The sequence below is a fragment of the Oncorhynchus gorbuscha genome, linkage group LG02 (genome assembly GCF_021184085.1).
Source record: "Oncorhynchus gorbuscha isolate QuinsamMale2020 ecotype Even-year linkage group LG02, OgorEven_v1.0, whole genome shotgun sequence".
Lineage (NCBI taxonomy): Eukaryota > Metazoa > Chordata > Actinopteri > Salmoniformes > Salmonidae > Oncorhynchus > Oncorhynchus gorbuscha.
The window spans coordinates 60,892,737-60,898,736 of record NC_060174.1 but is presented as its reverse complement, the minus strand read 5'-3'; positions in this window follow the sequence as shown (position 1 = coordinate 60,898,736).

The window sequence follows — 6,000 nt, the reverse complement described above, 5'->3', positions numbered from 1 at the left end:
CTCTATCTAATTTCTTACCCATTTATTTTTTTACTATTTTTTCTCCCCAATTTTGTGGTATCCAATTGGTAGTTACAGTCTTGTCTCATCGCTGCAACTCTCGTACAGACCCGGGAGAGGTGAAGGTCGAGAGCCGTGCGTCCTCCGAAACACAACCCAACCAAGCCAAGCAGCACTACTACTTCTTGACACAACGCTCACTTCCCACCCGGAAGCCAACCGCACTAATGTGTCAGAGGAAACACTGTACACCTGGTGACCGGGCCCACCACAGGAGTCGCTAGTGCGCGATGGGGCAAGGATATCCCTGCCGGCCAAACCCTCCCCTAACGACACTGGGTCAATTGTGCGCCGCCCCATGGGTCTCCCGGTTGCGGTGGGCTGCAACAGAGCCTGGACTCAAACACAGAATCTCTTGGCGACTAATTTCCTACCAATTTCTTACTCAGTTTATACAGCATCTTGTGTTAACCAAGATATTTGCAGGTGTCAATCAAAGAGGAGATTGATGCCTAACACTAAACCTTCAACCAAAGAACAATATATCTCTGTTTTGGAAAATGTTGGTGATATGGTATATTTCTAGCTGTATAGTCAATATGAATCATCCAGAGTCTTGATATTAAAGACAATAAATAGACAAAATGTACAATACATTTCCATGTCAGTTGAGAACTCTGGACATTAAATTGAACTACAATAATATACAAAATCAGTAATCATCTGAAATTATAGAACACGTATACATTAACAGTGCCTTCAGGAAGTATTCACACCCCTTGACTTTTTCCATATTTTGCTTAAAAATGGATTAAATAGAGATGTTTTGTCACTGGCCTGCACACAATACCCCATAATGTAAAAGTGGAATTCTATTTTTAGAAAGAAAGAAAATATCAATCTGAAATGTTTGGAGTGAAGAAGTATTCAACCCCTTTGTTAAAACTAAATACACAACATGACCAAAAGTATGTGAACACCTGCTTGTCGAACATCTAATTTCAAAATCATGGGCATTAATATGGAGTTGGTCCCCCATTTGCTGCTATAACAGCCTCCATACACTCTTCTGGAAAGGCTTTTTACTAGATGTTGGAACATCAACTGCTGTAGGGACTTGCTTCCCATTCAGCCACAACAGCATTAGTGAGGTCGGGCACTGATATTGTGCGATTAGGCCTGGCTCGCAGTCAGCATTCCAATTCATCCCAAATGTGTTTGATGGGGTTGAGGTCAGGGCTCTGTGCAGGTCAGTCAAGTTATTCCACACCAATCCCATAAAAACATTTCTGTATGGGCACGCGTTGTGCACGGGGCATTGTCATGCTGAAAAAAAGAAAGGGCCTTCCCCAAACTTCTGCCATAAAGTTGGATGCGCAGGATCGTCTAGAATGTCATTATATGCTGTAGCGGTAAGATTTCCCTTCACTGGAAAAAATAACCTCAGACCATTATTCCTCCCCCACCAAACTTTACAGTTGGCACTATGCATTGGGGCAGGTAGTGTTCTCCTGTCATCTGCCAAACCCAGATTCGTCCATCGGACTGCCAGATGGTGAAGCAGGATTTATCACTCCAGAGAACATTGCTCCAGAGTCCAATGGCGGCAAACTTTACACCACTCCAGCCGACGCTTGGCATTGTGCATGTTGATCTTAGGCTTGTGTGCAGCTGCCCAGCCATGGAAACTCTTTTCATGAAGGTCCCGGTGAAGAGTTCTTGTGCTGACGTTGCTGACAGTTTTGAATTTGGTAGTTCAACAGCACATGGCCTACCACTTCATGCACGGCTGAGTCGTTGTTGCTCCTAGAAGTTTCCACTTCACAATAGCAGCACTTACAGTTGACAGGGGAAGCTCTAGCAGGGCAGAAATTTGATGAACTGACTTGTTGGAAAGGTGACATCCTATGACTGTGCAACTTTGAAAGTCACTAAGCTCTTCAGAAAGGCCATTCTACTGCAAATGTTTGTCTATGGAGATTGCATGGCTGTGTGCTTGATTTTATACACCTGTCAGCAACGGCGTGGCTGAACTAGCCAAATCCACTAATTTGAAGTGGTGTCCACAGACTTTTGTATATACTGTATAGCCTAAGTTCAGGAGTAATAATGTGCTTAACAAGTTACATAATAAGTTGCATGGACTCACTCTGAGTACAATAGTAGTGTTTATCTTGATTTTTTAATGACTACCACACACATACAATTATCTCTAAAGCCCCACAACCACAAAGGCCAGGGAGGTTTTCCCATACATCACGAAGAAAGGCACCTACTGGTAAATGGGTCATTTTTAAAGCAGACATAGAATATCCCTTTGAGCATGTTGAAGTTATTCATTACACTTTGGATGATGCATCAATACACCGTCACTGACTTTAAAACAGTTACAGAGTTTAATGGCTGTGATAGGAGAATACTGAAAATGGATCAACAACATTGCAGGTACTCCACAATACTAACCTTGTGGAAGACTGTACAGGCTAAAAATATGTTTGCAACAAGGCACTAAATATTGGAAATATTGGAAATGTTATGCTTGGGGCAAATACAATACAACATATTACTGAGTAGCACTCTCCATATTTGCAAGCATAGTGGTGGCTGCATCATGTTATGGGTATGCTTGTAATCCTTAAGGACTGGGGAGTTTTTCAGGATAAAAAACAAACGGAATAGAGCTGAGCACAGGCAAAATCCTGGAAAAGGAGACAAAGGGCTGTGAGACAAAGGTTTAATCCTAGACACATGGAAAGTGGGATGTATGAGGGTACGGGGCAACAGAAGATGAACAGCAGAGGGGCCAAGGACTTTAGAGATGGGGAATGGTCCAATAAAATGGGGGAAAAGTTGTCGAGACTCCACCTGGAGGGGCAGCTCACGGGTGGACAGCCATACCATCTGTCTGGGCCGATAGCTGGAAGCCGGGGTACAGTGGTGATCCGTCTGTTGCCGATACCTGGAGGTGGTCTTAAGAAGAGAGAACATGGCTCTCTTCCAGGTACACCGACAGCGGTGGACGAACATCTGGGCAGAGGGTATGCTGACCTCTTCCTCTTGCTCAGGGAAGAGCGGGGCCTGGTAACCCAATGAACACTCTAAGGGCGAGAGTCCAGTGGTCAAGCAGGGAAGGTAGTTGTGGGCGTACTCCCCCCACACAAGTTGCTGGCTCCAGGTGGTGGGGTTGGCAGAGACGAGGCAGCTCCGATTGTCCGTTAGACTGTGGATGAAACCTCTGAGGACAGGCTGGCCGATGACCCGATGAGGGTGCAGAATGCCTTCCAAAACCTGGATGAGAACTGAGGACCCCGTTCAGAGACCATGTCGACCAGAAGTCCATGGATCCGGAAGACGTGCTGCACCATAAGCTGGCCCGTCTCCTTGGCTGAGGCTAACTTGGGAAGGGGAGTGAAATGTGCAGCTTTGGAAAATCTATCCACTACAGTAAGGATGGTGTTGTTGGGAGACCAGTGACAAAGTCCAGGGAAATATGGGACAAGGGGCGATGAGGAACAGGGAGTGGTTGAAGGCGGCCAGCTGGAGCTTGTCGTCGAGTCTTGTTCTGTGCACACACAGTGCAGGCAGCGATGAATGCGGAGACTTACGTAACCATGGCTGACCACCACAAACGTTGGCGGATGAAACCCAGGGTCCGACGGAAGCCGGGATGATAGGTGAGTTCAGAGGAATGGGCCCATTCCAGGACCGGGGACTGGGCCGAATCTGGGACGAACATCCGGTTACAAACATCCGGCTGCACCTTTGCAAACCCAGCTCTCAATACCCCAGACTAATGTAGCTACTAGACAGGAGGTAGGGAGGATGGTCTCAGGGTTAGCTGGTGTAGTAGCGGAATTATACGGGCTTCACATTCTTGGACCCAGCTGTGGTAAGCGATGGTAAAATTGAATCGAGTGAATAACAGAGCCCAACAAGCGTGCCTTGAGTTGAGGCACTCGGCGGTGCGGAGATATTCTAAATTCGTATGTTCGGTCCACATCAAGCCAGTGCAACAACTCCTCCAGCACCATCTTGACCGCAAGCGCCATCTTGACCATTCCCCGATTTTCCACATCATAGTTCCTCTCAGCGGATTTGAGATGATGGGAGAGTAAACCGCAGGGATGCAGCTTTTGGTCCTGGACAAAACACTAGGACAGGGCGGCACCCACTCCAATGTCCGAGGCGCCAACCTCCACCACAAACTGACGGGACGGGTCCAGATGGATTAGGATGGGGGCTGTGGTGAAACAGTGCTTCAGATCCAGAAACGCCCATTCAGCAGCTGGGGACCACGTGAACGGAACTTTGGGAGTGGTGAGTGCAGAGAGGGGAAGGCCAGGGTGCTGTAGCCCTGAATAAAGCATTGGTAGAAATGAGCAAATCCCAGGAAAAGTTGCAGCTGCACTCTGGATGTGGGTTGGGGCCACTGCGCTCACCTTGTCATGATCCATCTGAATGTTCCCTGCAGCGATAACGTATCCAAAATAGGAGATAGTAGAACGATGGAACTCACATTTCTCTGCTTTAACAAATAACTGGTTCTCCAGGAGGAGCTGGAGAACTTGTCGGACATGGAGAACATGCTCTTGAGCCGACTGAGAAAAGACAAGGATGTCATCAAGATAGACAAACACAAACCGGTTCAACATGTCACAGAGCACATCATTGACCAGAACCTGGAACACTGCGGGAGTGTTGGTCAGACCAAACAGTATAACCAGGTACTCGTAGTGTCCACTAGCCGTGTTGAAGGCTGTCTTCCACTCATCTCCTTCCTGTATCGAAACCAGGTGGTAGGCGTTCCGAAGGTTAAACTTCGAAAAGATGGTTGTCCCCTGGAGAGGCTCGAAAGATGAGGAGATGAGTGGTAGCAGGTAACGATTTTTACAGGGATGTCATTGAGGCACCGGTAGTCGATACACGGGAGCAGAGTTTGGTCCTTCGTTTCCACAAAGAAAAACCCTGCGCCGGCAGAGGAGGCAGAAGGACGCAGCTAGAGAGTCCTAAATGCATACCTCCATGGTCCTGGTCCCCATGGTGGTGTGGTGCCCGGGGGGAGGTTAATAGCGTAATCGTAGGGTCAACGGGGAGAAAGGAATGTGGTGCAAGCCTTGTTGAAATCCTCCAGGAGGTCCTGGTACTCGGTGGGAACAGCGGAAAGATCCGAGGCTTTCCCCAAGCCTGCAGAAGGACGTTACAGGGCAGGCTGCACCCCCTTAAGGCAATGTGCGTGGCAGAACGGGCTCCAATCCAGGATAGAATCTATAGCCCAGTCGATCAGGGGGTTGTGCCTCTGGAGCCATGAAAATCTCAAAACCAAAAGGTGTATGAGGAGATGAAATGAGTAGAAACTGTAAGGACTCACAGTGATTACCTGACACTCTCAGGTTAATGGGAACCGTACTGTGAGTGACCCTGCCAATGGAGCATCCATCCAAAGCTCTTGCGTCCATGGGAATGGAGAGGAGTTGAGTAGAGATACCCAGATCAGATACCAGGGTAGTGTCCATGAAGCTCTCATCAGCCCCAGAGTCAATGAGCACCCGGGGAGATTTTGACCGGTCACCCCACAGCAGGATAGCATGGAGAGGAGTATGACTAATGGGGGTTTGGAGACTCCCTGTATGGTCCACCAGTGTAACCGTACCTACTGATAAGCCTGGTCTTTTACTGGACAGGTGGCTATGTAATGTCCTGTATGTCCACAATACAGGCAACTGTTGGAGTTCAGCCTGCGTAAATGTACACTAGGAGACAATCAAGCCCCGCCCAGTTGCATGGGCTCAGGAGGAGATGAGTCACCAGTCCCAGATGATCCCTGAGGGTACTCGGGTGATTTTGGATTCTCTCGGGAATGCAGACATCGGGGACTTCCGGGGTTCTTCGGAGGCAAGGCAGGAACCGTGGACAAGCGAGTGTGGCTGAGAACAGACAGGCAGAAAGGTCGGAATCGGAAGACTAGAAAACTTGAGAACTGGTAACACAAGGAAAAACTTG